This window comes from Eubalaena glacialis, chromosome 15 (assembly GCF_028564815.1).
Source record: "Eubalaena glacialis isolate mEubGla1 chromosome 15, mEubGla1.1.hap2.+ XY, whole genome shotgun sequence".
NCBI classification, from domain to species: Eukaryota; Metazoa; Chordata; class Mammalia; order Artiodactyla; family Balaenidae; genus Eubalaena; species Eubalaena glacialis.
Genome location: NC_083730.1, coordinates 86,783,092 through 86,801,884, shown reverse-complemented (window position 1 = coordinate 86,801,884; position 18,793 = coordinate 86,783,092). Strand labels below are relative to the sequence as shown.

At 45.4% G+C, this 18,793-nt stretch overlaps 1 long non-coding RNA gene across 2 annotated transcripts in view; it reads right to left on the bottom strand.

The window, feature by feature from the left end:
• Positions 1–11,536: 11,536 nt before the first annotated feature.
• The window catches only part of LOC133075672 (uncharacterized), a 9,386-nt gene continuing 2,129 nt past the window's right edge, over positions 11,537–18,793 (bottom strand). Inside the window, exons 2-3 of one of the 2 annotated variants that reach the window (XR_009697381.1) lie at positions 17,978–18,082; positions 11,537–11,715 (exon numbers count right to left, since the gene is read on the bottom strand). This is a non-coding gene — a long non-coding RNA (uncharacterized LOC133075672). Of the gene's footprint in view, positions 11,716–14,503; positions 14,627–17,977; positions 18,083–18,793 lie in introns of those variants that run through there. The other variant, XR_009697382.1, reaches the window with a different exon arrangement.

The window sequence follows — 18,793 nt, the reverse complement described above, 5'->3', positions numbered from 1 at the left end:
AAGAAAAGCCCTTTTACCTCCCTACCAAGTACACGTGCACACAAAACACAAGCCTCACCGAGGAATAGTATTCATTACAAATTATTCTATCCTATATTATTTAAGAAAAATTTGATTTCATGACCTAGTCATGCCTCAGGCAATTTGAAAAACAATTAGCCCAAGGACGTTTGTAGCCACCTGGTTCACATTTGCAAACACTAGAGACAACTGATACGTCTTTAATTTGGTTGTAAAAATTATGGTACAGGACATATGGTGGAATATTATGTGGGAGGAAAAGGCATAAATTGAATCCATACATGTTAACTTGGAAAGATCTCAAAACATAAAAACAAGCAAAAAAAAAAAGCACACTGCAGAAAGATATCAATAGATATTATGATTGTTTGTGCTAATTAATACACACAAAACAATGTGAAATCTATTTCTTGGATCTATAAATATGTGTGCAAAGTTTATTAGTAGACTGGGAGGCTACAGGCTCCATTCATGCTGGAGTTTGTCTCTGGTGATTGGAGACAGAGGGACACAAACATGCAATGCTTTACTCTTTTGTTAAGCATAAAAGCAGATTCAAAGCACATAGAAGAAAAGGTTAACGATGGTCGGTTCTGAGCGGTGGGCACACGTGTGTTTGTTTTATGATTGCGTGTACGTTTTCCCCGGGGGTGGGGGGATGGAACACTCAGAACAAACTAACCCGACCCTCCGGTGACAAGCGCCAAAGGGGCCCCGGAAGACTTCCTGGGACAAGATGGAAAGCAGCTGTTCTGACTTCTATTTACTGAAAACAGAAGTTGAAAAGCCCGACAGCCAGCCGGTGCAGCCAGCCGGTGCGTCCAGCCGAGAAGCTCTCCCAGACCTGAGCGTCTACTGAGGGCAGTTCCATCCACTCTGTAATCCTGCCCTCCTCCAGGGCCTGAAATTCTAGAAAATTCCACAGAGCAGGGACTCTGGAATGCAGCACCCAAACAGCCATTTCTGCTGAGGTTGTTATTTCTGGCGCCAGGTAGGAGAACTATCATAATTTCAAATAATAATACGGAGAAATTCCTTACCTTTTTTTTTTTTTTGGCAGGTGGCTCAGAAAGAGGTTATTTACATTTACTTTTTAAAATTGTGGTACAATACACATAACATAAAATTGGTCATTTTAACTATTTAAAATTTTACTGCCCAGAGGCATTAAGTATACTCATAATTTTCCTTTAACTTTTTTTTTTTTTTTTTGCCACACTGTGCGGCATGCAGGATCTTAGTTCCCCAACCAGGGATTGAACCCATGCCCCCTGCCGTGGAAGCACTGAGTCCTAACCACTGGACTGCCAGGGAAGTCCCCCTTTAACTTTTTTTTTTTTTAAGAGGATAAGAATAGGTTTATTTTATTTTATTTTATATTTATTTATTTATTTGGTTGCACTGGGTCTTAGTTGTGGCAGGCAGGCTCCTTAGTTGCGGCATGCAAACTCTTAGTTGCGACATGTGGGATCTAGTTCCCTGACCAGGGATCGAACCCGGGCCCCCTGCATTGGGAGTCTTCGCCACTGTGCCACCAGGGAAGTCCCCCCCTTTAACTTTTTAAAAGCCCATTTATTATCTCCTTTCATCTGAATGCCCAGCTGCAGATATCAGTACTGAGATGGAGGATAGTGATGATGACTATTCTAGTATAAAGCATTTTCAACACAACAAGCGCTTTCTAAGCACTTTATATAATATTAACTCTTTTAATCCTCACAACAAGCCTATGAGGCAGCTACTACTATTAACCCTATTTTTCAAAAAAAGAAAAGTGAGATTAAATAACCTGCAGAAATTTACAAAGCTGGGATTTGAACCCTGGCGGCCTGAACCCCCAGCTGGAGCCCTTAACCATTTCACCAGGCTGACTTTAAGATTATAGATATGACCAATTTCCCACCCATATTCTTTTCCACCTTTGTCTTTTTTTTCCCTTTGCAATTAGTCACTGAGGGTTACTTGTTCCAGCCCAACGAGTTGCGGCTTGCTGAAGACATGTCTGTGTTGAGTCACCAACAAGGAGGGATGGAGAAACAGAACATCAGCAGTGACTTCCTTCCACTGCTTTTAGTTTGTCCCTCGGGGCAGGAGGAAGTAGCCCACTAAAAGAGCTGAGTCACCCTGGGAGGTCCCAACAGACTTAAAATGACAGTGACATGCCTCACCTTGCTGCAGCTCCTCACCTTTGACAACCTGAGATCAGTCATTCAGCAATGACTGATTATTATTATTATTTTTTTTTTTTTTAAGAAAACATGCCTTTTAAATCTTTACACAGTGACTGATTATACACAGATCAAAGAACAGAGCCATGAGGTCTATCACCTCAACAGAGTGCCAAACCTCCATGGACCAGTATTCATTATGTAGCAGAGGATTTCCCTAACTTTACATTTACCTGACCTACATTCTCTGTCTCGTCCACCTTACAAGACTGTTGGTCAAATGCCTTGTTGAGCAACAACTGATTATTATTTATCGAGTGCCGGGCACTGTGTGGGGCTGCGGGTCACCACGGAAAATAAGAGGTACGGGATCGCCTACATTCTGATGGATCATGAACCCCAAATGGTGAAAAGACAAGAGTGATTTGGGAGAGGGGCGCTATTTGAGCTGGGGTGATCTGAGGAGGTCACGTCTGAGCTGAGGGCTGAGTGAGGAGGAAGGGCCAGCCCCGGATGTCTGGGGCAAAGAATGAGTCTGGTGGTTCCTCAAAAAGTTGACCATGGAGCTACCATGTGACCCAGCAATCCCACTCCTAGGTACAGACCCCAAAGAAATGAAAATGGATGGGTGTCCACACAGAAACTTGTCCATGAATGTTTATAACAGCTCTACTTACAATCACCAAAATGTGGAAACAACCCAAGTGTCCATCTACTAACAGAAGAATGAACCAACTGTGGTGTATGCAGACAGTGGACTATTATTCAGCCATAAAAAGGAATGAAGCACTGACACAGGCCACAATGTGGATGAATGTTGAAAACATTACACTAATGAAAGAAGACAGTCACAGAAGTATAAAAGTATGATTACTTTTATATGATATACTCAGAATAAGCAAATCGCTAGACAGAAAGCAGGTTCGAGGTTACCAGGGCACAGGAGCGGGAAGAATGGGCAGTGACTGCTTCATTGGGTGAAAGGTGATTTTATGGGATGATGAGAAAGTTTTGAAACTCCCGAGACCGGGTGATAATTACATTGTGAATACAGTAACACCAATGAATTTGCACGCTTTATAATGGTTAATTGTGGGGAATTCCGTGGCAGTCCAGTGGTTAGGACTCCTCGCTTCCACTGTAGAGGGCACGAGTTCAATCCCTGGTTGGGGACCTAAGATCCTGCATGCCTTGGTGTGGACCCGCCCCCCACCCCCCCAAAAAAGGTTAATTGCATGTTATGTGAATTTCAGCTCTTTAAAAGACAAAAAAAATAGCGGGTGGAAAAGACTGACCCAGGCAACGGAATAGCAGGTATCAAGACCAGGAAGCAGGCAGAAGCTTGGACGTTGGCCAAGCAGGAAATGGGCAGTGGGACAGAACATGGAGAAGGTGAAGGAGGAGGAGGACAGGGACAGATTGTGTGGCTTCTCGGGAGGTGTGTGACTGACTCTGCAAAGGGTGGAGAGCACGGGAGGGTTTTGATGGGGGCGTGACATGATTGACCCTCAGGGCCAAGGGAGGCGGCAGGTGCCCCCCACCTTCCCGAGGCAGCCAGGCCTGGGCTCACCCAACTCTGTAGCCTTGGACAGGGGGTGCAGCAATTGTTTCATCATTGGGCCTTCCTGGAGGCCTTGTTCAGCATGTCCTGCTGGTGTTCGTAACTGAAGGGGTTGTGGGCCTTCAAGAAACACTTCAAGGAGTTTTCTGCTCTGCCGGGTCAGCAAGGGCCCTGGGGCAGCAATACAAGCCCCAGAGAGACAGCAGTAGAGGCCCTTCACCTTTCCTGGCCCCGGATCCGTCAATCCAGCACACGCCCAGAGGCAATTAGAGACTCCACGACTTCAAGGACTGACTCAGGGCAGTTACATGTGCCCTGAGGCCTGGTCAGCTGCCAGGTGTGAGCTCCCTCACCTCTGACCCTCAATTATCCGGCTTCTCTGGACATTAGCCTAGGGAAAGAGTAGGCTATTTCCAAATGGGTACCTGGCTGGAAGTCTGGACTGATGTGGACTGGCTCTGGTCAAGATCAGGCTTTTCCAGAACCAGAATACGGCTGCTTCGGGGGCATCCTTTGTGCCCCCCTGCTGCCTCCAGGCAGTCTTCCAGGATTTCTCACTACTACTCATCCTCATTTATTTAACTTGTCAAGCTTCCCTGGCAGGTTGCTTGTTCTTCAAACATACTAGAAACTTCTTAAAGGCAGGACCTGTGCCTTCTCATACCTGGGTCCCCACATAGTAGGTGTGCTCCTTGCTCACAGTAGGTGCTCTAACCCTAACCACCAGAGGAATTGGTGCATCTCCCTGCCTACTCGATACTTACTTTCTGATGTCCCAGAGCCACCTCAGACTCATCATGGTGGAAATGCAGCCTCTGGAGATATTCCTCCCAAACCTTTTTTTTTTTTTTTCCACATATACTCCACCTTAGTTAACAACACCTTCTGCCAGTCACTCGAGTCCAAATATCTGCGCGTCATAACTGACTCCTCCCTTTCTTTATCCCTACCTGTCAGGCTCTCAGTTCGACCTGCCCAGTTGGATTCTATTTCTCCATCTGCTTTGCCCCACGGAGACCCAAGCCACATCTTACCTGCAGGGCTGTGATAATAATCTCTCAGCTCCCAGGCTTCCCTGGTGGAGCAGTGGTTAAGAATCCACCTGCCAATGCAGGGGACGCGGGTTTGAGTCCTGGTCCGGGGAGATCCCACATGCCGCAGAGCAAATAAGCCCGTGCACCACAACTACTGAGCCTGCGCTCTAGAGCCCATGTGCCACAACTACTGAGCCCACGTGCCACAACTACTGAGCCTGCACTCTAGAGCCAAACCACAACTACTGAAGCCCGCGTGCCTAGAGCCTGTGCTCCGCAACAAGATAAGCCATCGCAATGAGAAGCCCGTGCACCGCAACGAAGAGTAGCCCCCGCTTGCCACAACTAGAGAAAGCCTGTACACAGCAACGAAGACCCAACGCAGCCAAAAATAAAATAAAATAAATTAATTTTTTTAAAAAAACGTAAAAAATAATCTCTCAGCTCCCATCTTGCCCCACCCTTATGATCCATTCTCCATACAACAGCCAGTAAGATCTTCCTTTTTTTTTTTTAACTAGACTTTATTTTTCACAACAGTTTTATTTATTTTTTTTTTTGCCGCATCACACGGCTTGCAGGATCTTAGTTCCCTGACTAGGGATTGAACCCAGGCCCACAGCAGTGAAAGCGCAGAGTCCTAACCACTGGACCGCCAGGGAATTCCCAGAACAGTTTTAGATTTACAGAAAAATTGGGACCATAGTACAGAAATTGGGAATGTAGTACAGATAGCCAGTTTCCCCTATTACTAACATCTGACATTAGTATGGCATGTTACAGTGAATGAACTAATATTGATACAGCATTAACTCAAGTTTATGCTTTATTTAGATTTCCTCCATTTTCCCCTAATATCCTCTTTCTGCTCCAGGACTCCCTCCAGGAGACCACGTTACATGGAGCCGTCATATCTCTTTATGCTCCTCTTGGCTGTGACAGTTTCTGACTTTCCTTGTTTTTCATGATCTTGACAGTTTTGAGGAGAACTGGGCAGGTATTTTGTAGAATGTCCCTTGGGATTTGTCTGATGTTTTTCTCACGATCAGACTGTGGTTGGGGGGAACCACAGAGACCAAGTGCCACTGTCGTCACCTCATGTCAAAGGTACGTACTATCAACGTGACATCACCGCGATGTTGACCTTGGTCACCTGCTGAGGGGGTCATGTTCATCAGGCGTCTCCACTGTGAAGTTACTCTTTACCCCCCTTCCACACTGTTCTCTCTGGAAGGAAGCCTCTATGCACAGCCCACTCCTAAGGGATCATGGAGGTCAGTGGTTAAGACTCCGTGCTTCCACTGCAGGGGGCACGGGTTCGACCTCTGGTCGGGGAACTAAGATCCCACAAGCCGCGCGGTGCGGCCAAAGAAAAAAAAAGACCCTCTAAATCAGATCCTCTCACTCCTCTGGTTCAAACCCTGCAATGACTTCTCCTGCCCCTGGAATAAAGCTGGCCACCCTGGTCCGGGTGGCCTGGCCCTGCCCCCCTCCCCCAGCTCACCACGCCAGCCACACTGGCCTCTGGCTTTCCCTCAAGCATGCCAATTTTGTCTCCACCTCTGGGCCCATGTAAGGCTCTTACCTCTGCCTGCACCCCTTCCCATCACCCGTCCTCTCCTGGCCACCCCCTTCTCATTCAGGACGGTCTCAGCTCAAATTCACCTCCCCTGGGGGAAACCCTGAACCCACAAAAGTTCACCAAAGCCTTTTTCATCCCAAGGGCGTTTGGCATCCCGCGCACACAGCCTGCAGTGCAGTGGCCTTGCAGAGAGCAGCTAAGAACGAAACGTGATGAGCTGGAGCTGGCCGTTTAGACTTGTGAGGGTCGGGGGCTCACTGTGTCTTCCAAGTGCCACGCTCATGACTTCATGCTGGCAACTTGAAACCAACCACGGTGAGAGTATTTATACCACAGAGAGCAGCAGGTTCTACAAATCAGGTGCTTTTTTCCTCCCTGATAGCTGACTGCTCAACATTGACCTGGACAGCACTGGGGGACATGACCGACCCCAACTCCAGGGAATGGTCTGTCTTGATGATGAGCAAGCCGGAAAAAGAAAAAGGAACAGAGAGAGAAAATAATTCCTAAGAAGTCGCTGCTAGAGGCCCACCTGCCCACGGATACACATCAGTGCCCAGGGAGCTTGATCTGCGGTGGCTCCAGCTGCTGGTGCCTTAGGAGCCCAGCAGAAGCAGCGCAAATCTTCTTCAGAGGACAGCTCATTCATTCTAGGCCGCAGAGAATCCCCACAAATAATTTTCCAAGGGCAATGACCAACACGCAGTTGAAGAAAACCTAGCTCACAAGGGAACAGAGCACCGTGAGCAAGAACCAGCAGAAACAGACCCACAAAGACCTCAGAGAGTGAAATTATCCAGATTCTAAAACACTTACGCTTATTTATCCTGGTTAAAGAAATCATCAGCAAGCTTGACAATGTTTACAAGGAATAGAAGGCTCTAAAAAGCAACATAGCAGATTTGATGAAGAACTAAACAGAACTGATAAAAAAAAATATATAGTAATAAACTCAATTGTATTGGACAGAAGATTGGACACAGCAGAAAGATTAGTGAGATATCAGAAGAAATGATCCAGAACTGCAACAGAGAGAGACAAAAATATAGAAAATACCAAAGAGAGAAAAATGAGAATGTGAGGATTCCGGGAGTTTTGTTATACATTTGTTTGGAGTTTCAGACAGAGAGGCAAGGGAGAATGGGGTAGGAAACCATTTTAGGAGAGAATGGCTGGAAATTATCCAGAACTGAGAAAAAGATGTCAACAGACTTGAAGAGGCCAAATATTTGTTGAATGAGTGAACAAGTGAATGAAAGATTCCTTGATAAGTGTGCCCTGCCCTCTCCCTCCCCTCACCTATGAGCTGCATGGCTGGGAGGGGAAGGGAGGGAGGGATGGGGAGCTCCCCCTGCACCTCCCAGGCCCCCCCACGCTCCTCTCCCAGGCTCGCACACATGCAGCGGGAGCCGGGCCACGTCACTGAAAGCCCCGTCAGCCTGCTGCCAGCTCCTGGTGCCAGATGTCCTTCACCCACTGTTCAGCCTTTGTCGTCTTGCCTCGCCTCCCTGGTTATCTGTGTGGTTTAAAATAGACAGGCAGGGGGAGGAATGCTGCCCAGCTACTGAGCTGTGACAGGCCCAGCTTGCAACCCCAGAGATTCTCCAAAACTGTCCCCTCAGGGAAGAGGAATAGCTCAAGCTGCTTAGCCGTCTTTCTCTCCTGGAACAAAGACAAATATCTCAAGCCCAGGAAAACCATCCAAGTGCCCCTCCCGCTGAGAGGGAAAGAGGAAAGAGGGTTAGAAAGGGTTTGTGTAGTTTTTATTCCCTCAGTCAAGCCCTTGCCAGGCATCAGGGGAACCGCGGGCCACCCAGACCAGACAGCCGGGGGCGCTGACTTGTCAAGGAGGCAACATCTGCCCCATGCAGGCTTTTCTATAGCGATGATGCCCTATTTTGCAGTGAAGGAGCTGAGACAGGAATTAGCCCCATTTTCCAGATGGGAAAAGTGAGGTCTAAGAAGCGAAGTCATTTGTTCCTCCTTGCAATTGCCAGAACCCAGGTGCGCCGGTTACCCAGACCGGGCGGTTCTCATTCAAACTGTACATCATCACTCAAGTCCCTGTTGTGGACATTGCGCTGGCAGACTCTGGAGGAGACGGTCATCTGGTTTTTCTGATCCTAGTTTACAGTTCATTGGCAGGGACAGATCAAACCCAGGTGGAAAAGGTTGTAGACAGCTTGCAAAAGAGAATGCAAACAGGTGCAGGTTGATTGAGAGCAAACTGAAGGCGTGGAACGCCAGATGAAGTGCTGATAATGTGCTACGACGTGAAGGAAGCTTGAAAAAAATCATGCAAAGTGAAACAGACACAAGAGCACCAATACCGTGTGCATGCCTCTTCTATGAAGTATCCGGAAGAGGCAAATTCACAGAGATAGAAAGTAGAAGAGAGGTCGCTGGGGCGGAGGGATGGAGAAACGGGGAGTTGTTTAAAGGGGGACAGAGTTTCAGTTTGTGATGATGAAAATTGTCTGGAGTTGCATGGGGGTGATAGTTGCACAACAAAGTGAATGTACTTAATGCCACTGAACTGCAGATTTAAAAGTGGTTAAAATGGTAAATTTTATGTATATTTTACTACGATACGCAAATAGTTTGAAATGGTGGCAGCTGAACTAGTTCTATATATATTAATAGAGCTGGGTCTTAAAACAGAGAAACAAGTATGTTGAATAATATGATGCCACTTGGGTTTTTTTAATTAAAAAAATCCACCAACAACAATACTAAATAAATACGCTATGTGAATATATGTACATACGTTAAAGAATAAAAATGGTCTCGAAAAAGACACCCCAAGTAGAATTAATAGTGGTCTCTCCTGGGAGACAGGATGGACCAGAGAGTTAGGTGGTCAAAGGAGCCTTTAGGTTCTGATTTATTTATGTTTAAAGGAGGATGGTGTGGCGTGCTGAATAATAATCCCCCAAGTAAACCCACATCCTAATGCTCAGCACCTGTCATGTTGCCTTATGAGGCCAAAGGGGTTTGGCAGGTGTGTTCGGTTCAGGCCCTTGAGATGGGGAGCCTCCTGGGTCATCCAGGTGAGGCCAATGTCATCACAGGGTCCTTATGAGAGGGAGGCAGGAGGGTCAGAGTCAAGGAGGAAGCGTGACAGCAGGATCAGAGCTCTGAGTGATCCGCTTTGAAAAGGAAGGTGACCCCCAGCCAAGGAAAGCGGGCGGCTTCTAGAAGCTGCAAGAAAGGCAAGGAGGCGGATTCTCCCCTCCCAGCCGGCAGAAGGGGGCAGTTCTGCCAACACCTTCACCTTAGGACTTCCTGACTTCAGGCTCCTGACGTCCAGAACGGTAAGTGAATGAATTTGTGTTAAAGTTGGTGGTGGTTCGTTAAAGTGGCCAAAGGAAACGAATACAGAAGGACTCACACATGACTCGTGCAGTTCAACATTCCGAAAATTATATACGTAAAAGGAGAGAGACTTGGGAGGAGAGGGCAGACTTGGGGTGCATCAGCTAAGGCAGCCCCTCTTGAAAGAAGAGAGGGAACCTAGGTGGGCTTCTGGAAATACCAAAGCTAGGAACCCGAGGTCGGGAGGTGGGAGGCATCTGAAATGTGGGAGGATGTAAGGCGATTAACTTGCACAGAGCCGCCTCGGGAGCTGTGTGGGGTAAGGAATAAGCTCTCATCTTCACACATTTTCTGCCAAAGATGAGACATGCAAAACTTCACAGGATTAAAATGTTCCGGATTTAGTGCCTGAGTTAACACCTTCTGCCGGAGCAGAATCTTTTAAAAAAATGCATGGAATTAAAAGAAAAAAAGAGCCACTCAAACCATTTTCAGTGCTGATAGAGGAAATGGAAACGGAGGCAGTGTCTGCTGAGGGAGCTTCAAGTGCTTCTGGAAGGATCCGCGGATCAGATAATGTTATTAAAGAGTCACGTTGATTTATCTTCTTTAGCAATGTGATTTCAAAATGACAGATTCCATGTAAGTCGAATATGAGCCCCCTTTTTAAAAAAAGGGAGGGGGGAGTGGGTGGGAGGGTGGACATGAACATAGTTGCTTGAATATGCCTTGAAAAAATTCCAGGAAGGAAACACAAGGCTGTTAACAATGGTTTTTTGATTTGCCTCCTTGTCAACTGTTTAAATTTGATTTTTACACCATTTTATGACTTTAAAAATTAAAAAGGGAAGCATAACACCTTAGGTGTGGGCTGTGCCTAGTGACTTTCTTCCAAAGAGGACAGTGTGGAAAGGAGGCAAATAGAGTAACTCCACAGGGGAGACACTTGACAACCACTGGCTACACAGGTGATCAAGGTTAGCATCAACAGTGATAAATCTTGTCTGGTCATCTATACTCTTGATGTGATGTGATGACAGTGGCCTTCCTCCCCAAAACCTAGAACCCCAGTCTAATCATAAGAAAAACACTAGGCAAATTCTAACAGAAGACAACCTAAAATATCTGTACTCCTCAAATCCATCAAGGTCATCAAAACCAAAGAAAGTCTGAGAAATTGCCACAGTCAAGAGGGGCCTAAGGAGATATGATGATTAAATCTAGCATGGTGTCCTGGATGGGATCCTGGGACAGAAAAAGGACATTAGATAAAAACAAAGGACATCTAAATAATGACTTTAGTTATAAACAAGGTATCAATATTGGTTCATTAATTGTGGCAAATGTACCATACTAATGTAAGTTGTTAATAACAGGGAAGACTGGATGAGGGAAAATATGGGAACTTTTTGAACTATCGTCTCATTTTTTCTGTAAATCTAAAACTGTTCTTTAAAAATCTATTAAAAAATTAAAAAGTGGTTCCATTTCAATTTAGAGGAAATTCTCCTCCATATACACTCACAGAAGTATGCAAAGATGTGTATATGAGAGAGTTCATTGCATCATACTGTGTGGACAACTAGAAACCTAGAGGCCCACAACAGGCCCTCTGGAATACTATACAGCCATTAAAAAGAATGTGGTGTAGCTAAAAGTACTAAACTTCCAGTGGCAGAGTACGTAGTAAGTGCCCGTTTGTGCTCAATGAAATGTTACATGTGTGTGTGTTTATCTAGATTTAGAGAAATTCTAGAAAGCAAAACACAAAACTGCTCATTGTGGTTACCTCTGGGATATGAGATTGACGGGATTTCTTTTTTTTTTTTTTAATGTATTTATTATTTTTGTCTGTATTGGGTCTTCATTGCTGCGTGCAGGCTTTCTCTAGTTGTGGCGAGCGGGGTCTCCTCTTCATTGCGGTGCGCCGGCTTCTCGATGTGGTGGCTTCTCTTGGCAGGTGTGTTCGGTTCAGGCCCCTGAGATGGGGAGCCTCCTGGGTCATCCAGGTGAGGCCAATGTCATCACAGGGTCCTTATGAGAGGGAGGCAGGAGGGTCAGAGTCAGGGAGGAAGCGTGACAGCAGGATCAGAGCTCTGAGTGATCCGCTTTGAAAAGGAAGGTGACCCCCAGCCAAGGAAAGCGGGCGGCTTCTAGAAGCTGCAAGAAAGGCAAGGAGGCGGGTTCTCCCCTCCCAGCCGGCAGAAGGGGGCAGTTCTGCCAACACCTTCACCTTAGGACTTCCTGACTCCAGGCTCCTGACGTCCAGAACGGTAAGTGAATGAATTTGTGTTAAAGTTGGTGGTGGTTCGTTAAAGTGGCCAAAGGAAACGAATACAGAAGGACTCACACATGACTCGTGCAGTTCAACATTCCGAAAATTATATACGTAAAAGGAGAGAGACTTGGGAGGAGAGGGCAGACTTGCGGAGCCAGGCTCTAGGCGCACGGGCTTCAGTAGATGCAGTGCGGGGACTCAGTAGTTGTGGCTCACGGGCTCTAGAGCACAGCCTCAGTAGTTGTGGCACACGGGGTTAGTTGCTCCGCGGTATGTGGGATCTTCCCGGACCAGGGCTTGAACCTGTGTTCCCTGCATCAGCAGGCGAATTCTTAACCACTGCACCACCGGGGAAGCCTCATGGGATTTCTTTTTAACATTACAGTTTACATCTTTACTATTTAGAAAGTTTTCACAGTAGACAAATAGTATTTTTAAGTATCTGAATGTTAATTTGTATATATTGTTATGAAGTATTTCGGATTTGCCAAAAGAGAGAATAATATAATAAACCCATCACCCAGTTAAGAAATGAAAGATGCAAATTACTTTTATAACTTAAAAAAAAACCCCAAACCCAAACCTGAAAAGGTTCTTTTGAAAATACCACCTTGAGAAAGTTTCAGTTTCTTCCTAGAGAATTTGCAAGCACATTGCCTGGAAATCATGTCTCTCTAAGTTTACCTACATGTAAATCAACTTAAATGTCATAACCACTGCTCATATGTTAGGTTTTTCAAACCTTGTCAAGGCTGGAAGTGAAATTTAGAGCTGAATTAATTTCATGAACTTAATGTTTTTGAAGTTGTCAAGCTTATTGCAGTGTATACATGCACAGAACAGACTGTTCGTTGCCTCTGTGGTTTAGCTGCAGTGTCAAGGAAAAACAGGGCAAAATATTGACCACTTTCTGAAGGCCATTTTTTTTAAAGGTTGCGTTTTTATTTATTTATTCATTTACTTATTTTTGGCTGCCCTGGGTCTTTGTTGCTGCACGCGGGCTTTCTCTAGTTGCGGTGAGCGGGGGCTACTCTTCATTGCGGTGCGCAGGCTTCTTATTGTGGAGGCTTCTCTTGTTGTGGAGCACGGTCTCTAGGCGCATGGGCTTCAGTAGTTGTGGCTCGCGGGCTCAGTAGTTGTGGTGCACGGGCTAAGTTGCTGTGCGGCATGTGGGATCTTCCTGGACCAGGGCTCGAACCCATGTCCCCTGGTGGATTCTTAACCACTGTGCCACCAGGGGAGTCCCTCTGAAGGCCATTTTGGTGAGGAAAACAAAGTTCTGGAATTTGAAAACATTTAGAGTCCTCTCCAGGGACAATCTGTGAAATTGTTCTTGAGGGAAGCAAAAGTTAAGTAATCTTACAGGCGATCCTCCCTGTGAAATAGGTTGATCAGAAGGGGAAGGTTGAACAGAAGAGTAAATAGCTTTGGGGCTTCCCCGGTGGCGCAGTGGTTAGGAGTCTGCCTGCCAATGCAGGGGATGCGGGTTCGATCCCTGGTCAGGGAGGATCCCACATGCCACGGAGCAGCTGGGCCCATGCGCCACAACTGCTGAGCCTGCGCTCTAGAGCCTGTGAGCCACAGCCACTGAGCCTGCGCTCTAGAGCCCGTGCTCCGCAAGAAGAGAAGCCACCGCAATGAGAGGCCCACGCACCGCAACAAGGAGTGGCCCCCACTCGCCGCAACTAGAGAGAGCCCGCCCATAGCAACGGAGACCCAACGCAGCCAAAAATAAAATAAAATGGATGAATTTATGAAAAAAAAAAGTAAATAGCTTTATTACTTCTTGTTTTAATTTGAAATAATGGTGCAGAACAGTTTTTGGTGAGAGGTACAAAAAGCAAAGACAACGTTTAAAAAAAACTCTTAAATAATTAGTGAGAAGAGTAATATTTCAGCAACGCTAAAGTAGAGAGTTTAAAGGAAATCAGACTGTAAAAACTGGTTTATGAGCCAACACATTTTTACTTCTTGTGGGTTTTCTCAGCATAATAAGTCTGGGGTTTGAGGAATTTATTAGGTTTTTGGTGATTATTTTGGTCTTTGTACCGAAGTTCAATAAAACTTTGAGGTCGTCGGTAGCTGCTACAATGAACCTACATCAGTTTTCTCCCTTTTATTTATTTTTTAAATAAATTTATTTTATTTTTGGCTGTGTTGGGTCTTCGTTGCTGTGTGCAGGCTTTCTCTAGTTGTGGTGAGCGGGGGCTACTCTTTGTTGCGCTGCGCAGGCTTCTCATTGAGGTGGCTTCTCTTGTTGTGGAGCACAGGCTCTAGGTGCGCGGGCTCAGTAGTTGTGGCACGTGAGCTCAGTAGTTGTGGCTCGCAGGCTCTAGAGCGCAGGCTCAGTAGTTGTGGCACACGGACTTAGTTGTTCCGTGGCATGTGGGATCGTCCGAGACCAGGGCTCGAACCCGTGTCCCCTGCATTGGCAGGTGGATTCTTAACCACTGCACCACCAGGGAAGCCCCCACCAGCAAACATTTGTTATCTCACAAATAGTTTCTGAGGGTCAGGAACCCGGGAGCAGCTTAGCTGGGTGATTCTGGCTCAGGGTCTCTCATGAGGCTGCTGTCCTCTGAGGCTCCACTGGGGATGGTTGCTGGTAGCGCTCAGTTTATCATTTGTACTTCTTGAATGTCCTCCTGATATGACAGCTGGCTTTCCCTAGAGTTTGTCAGGTGAGAGAGGAAGAGTATGAAATAGAAACCTAGTCTTGGAAGTGATGTGCATCACTGCCATAGTCTACTGATCACACAGCCCAACGCCGGTACAAGACCACAGAGGGCTACTCGAGGGCGTGAATATCAGGAGGCCGGCTACCCCAGGTGCCTTTCTGGTCTCTAACAGCCATCTGTTTCCCACTTCTTTCATTGTCTCTGTATGTAAAGGATGTGGCTAATTTTAAGACCGAGAATTTGAAAACATTCATTTCTCTACTCATCCAGAACCTCTTTACATCTTACCTCCTGGCTTGTGGGGATAAAGAAAAGTGATCTTTATAGATAATAATTGGTTTCTGGAACTTTTCAGACATCCTACATCTGACCTGCACTGAGTGAAAGATGATGTGATGCATATAAGCTCACTTTTTTGGCACAAAATATTTTTTAAAAAGCAAAACAAAAAAACGTGGGGTGGCTGTTATATATTTTTTAAAAACTCCAGAAAACAATTTTGATGTGGATGCGGAGAAACTGGAACCCTTGTGCGTGGCTGGTGGGAATGTAAGATGGTGCAATCATTATGTAAAACAGTATGGCGGTTCCTCAAAAAGTTAAATACCATATAATCCAGTCATTCTACTTCTGGGTATATACCCAAAAGGACTGAACTCAGGGACTTGAACAGATAATTTGTATACCAATGTTCATAGCGGCATTATTCACACACAGAAAAGGTGGAAACAGCCCAAATGTTCATTGACAGATGAACAGATGAACAAAATGTGGTCTATACATACCTTGGAATATTATTCATCCTTTAAAAGGAATGAAATGCTGACACATGCTACAACATGGATGAACCTTGAAAACATTATGTGAAATAAGTTAGTCACCAAAGGACAAGTATTGTGTGACTCCACTTATGTGACGTCCCTAGAGTAGTCAAACTCAGAGACAGAAAAGAGAATGATGGTTATGAGAGGCTGGAGGAAGGGGGAAACAGGAATTACTGCTGAATGGGTACAGACTTTCAGTTCTGGACATGGATGGCGGTGATGGTTGCACAGCAATGTGAATATACTTAATGCCACTGAACTGTACACTTAGAATATTTAAAATGGCAAATTTTATGTATATTTGATCACAATAAAACAAACACTACTGGTACAACCATTTTGGAAAGCAATTTGGCAACATCCGGTAAAGCTGAAGATGTGAATACCCTATGACCCTCAACAACAGAAGAAAGGAGTTCAAAAATTGTCATACATGTATACAATGGCACACTATACAGTTGTGAAAAAAGAATGTTTCAAACTATATGAATCAGCAAGGATACATTTCAGAAACTCACTGTTGGGAATTCCCTGGCCCAGTGGTTAGGACTCAGTGCTTAGGACTCAGTGCTTTCACTGCCGTGGGCTTGGGTTCAGTCCCTCGTTGGGGAACTAAGATCCTGCAAGCCGCGAGGTGTGGCTGAAAAAAACAACAACCCCAAAACAAACTCACTGTTGATCCAAAAAAGCACAGAGTCTTAACTACTGGATCACCAGGGAAGTCCCGTGTGCCCTTTTTTGAACTCGATAAAAACTTTTGTTTACAGATAGTATGAAATGCTTCCTCTAATTTTGCTCATTTTCTACAAATGTGTGTGTATATATATGTGTGTGTGTGTATATATATACACATATATTATGTGTATATTGTAAAATTAAGGTTATGGCTATATAGATGTGAGGTAAAATAGTAAGATAGTAGCTACCCTCTGGAGAGGGAGAAAGGATACTAGGGGCTTCAATTATGCCTGTGATGTTTAGTCTTTAACCAGGTGAGTCACATGAGTGTTTGTTATATTTTTCTCCTTTTTTTTTTTTTGTGACTGAAATAGTTGATTAAATAAACCCCACATGGGAGCAAAAAATAAGAGAAAAATCCCAAAACCAAAAAAAGGCAAACTTCAAATTAAAATAACCAAATTTCCTGCATCCTCCACCTTTACAACACACCAAAATAACGTCAACTTTAAATATCATTTAAAAGGTACTGCTTTAGGGTTTCCCTGGTGGCACAGTGGTTAAGAATCTGCCTGCCAAGGCAGGGGACAGGGGTTCGAGCCCTGATCTGGGAGGATCCCACATGCCACAGAGCAACTAAGCCCATGCACCACAACTACTGAGCCCTCGTGCCACAACTACTGAAGCCCGCATGCCTAGAGCCCGTGCTCCGCAACAAGAAAAGCCACCGCAAGGAGAAGCCCCTGCTCGCTGCAAATAGAGAAAGCCCGTGCGCAGCAGTGAAGACCAAATGCAGCCAAAAATAAAAATTAAATTAAATTAAATTAAAAAAAAAAAGGTACTGCTCTATATTTTTATATCTTCCCTCACTCTCCAAAGTAGGGACTCTGTCTAAAATGATTTTTTTTTTCTTCTTGATGAGTAGTGCTTAGGTCACGTTGGGCATTTAGGTGTCAGTAGATGACAGTGACAATGGTGGTGCCATCAGGCTGTGTGTCCTAAGAGGGGCACGGCTGTGCCACCTGCGTCCTCGGGGAATCATTCCTCTCCTGCCCACACAGAGCTGCATAGCATATGCTATGGATACGTCGTCATCAGGTCAGCATATTTTCTCCCAGCTCCTCAAACTGGAAAACATCTATGAATAATTCTACTAACTTCCATCAGACAGAGAAAATTCTAATCTCAAGGCTAGAAGATCTTAAGGTTCAACTGTGTGAAGTCTATGTATTTTCTGGAGTGTGCTTTCCAAACAATTTCCCCACGTTGTACAACAGGAGGCTCATTTCTAGGTGGTAACAATGCTCCCGTTGAGACAGAAGCCTTGCCACGTACATACATTGCCCTTGATTTGCCAGTGCAAAATCTTAGTTAATCCACAAATACTACAGGCAGACATAGGTTTGCAGAGAAATCCCAACATCAGTTAACAAAAGAAAAAAAGGGGGGGAGGGTGATGTACAAGCCCACCCACGCATTTAAATCAACGGGTTTGACACCAATGCAATGATTCTCTTATGTTTCTTCTCTCAACCACTTTTAAGTGCCACGAGAAATTTTTAGAGCAGGTGAAAACAAGATTTCTCTGTGGTTTGCTCAATTTGACAAAGGAAGTGGTGTGTGACTCGAATAGGTCGGTGGCAGAAAGCAGGTTTGAGAAGGTTTATAAAAGGACCAGGCAAGGCTGAGCTGTGAACCTGGTTTGGACTGAGCTTTCTAGGGGCCATTGTATACAGGTGTGCCATCCAGAACCGGGCTTATTCTTGGTGTGTGTCCTTGGATGAGTTACTTCATCCCTCTATGTTCTGGAGTGCTCTGCCCTCCAACCTTATTCTTACCTGCTGTGGGGAATTTGAGAAATTTCTGGACAACGTCTTAAGCCTCATGGATGAGAATTTCCTGGAAATATAGCTACTATTCAGTTTGGCAGGTTTATACTTTTCCTGAAGAGAAAAGAAAAAACGAAACAAAACTGAGTGACTACCCTGGCCATAAACTTGACTTCCTACATTCCCTTCCTCTTTATTGTGGTCTTTCTTCCTCAAAGCCACCTTTTTGGACCACGTATCACGAGCTCAAAGGAAGAAAACAACTGAGTGCCCTTTTTCTTTTTTTTGGCCGTGCGACACAGCATGCGGGATCTTAGTTCCCCGACCAGGGGTAGAACCCGTGCCCCCTGCATTGGAAGCGCAGAGTCTTAACCACTGGACCGCCAGGGAAGTTCCGTGTGCCCTTTTTTGAACTCGATAAAAAACTTTTGTTTACGGACAGTATGAAATGCTTCCTCTAATTTTGCTCATTTTCTACAAACGTGTGCCCTTAGTCACAGGGGCTAGGAGAGAAAGAACAGGTCAGTGCAGCCCAGTCTAATGTATGGGCAGAAAACTCAGACCTTATGTTCTATGGATGGCGGAGCAGAAACATCTTCATACACAAAGCTCATTAGTCAGCCAGCAAGCGTTTACTGAATGCCTGAACTGTGCTCAGTGCTGAGTTATGCGTCAAGGTCAGTGTCGTAGGGTGCCAGCGTGGCGGATGCCAGTCTGGGAGCCAGGAGAGCTGCCAATTGCTCGATTCTGGAAAAAAACAAAAACTTCCTCCTCCCAGGACCTCAGTTTCCTCATGTGTAAAATTAGGAGGCTGTCATGGTTAAC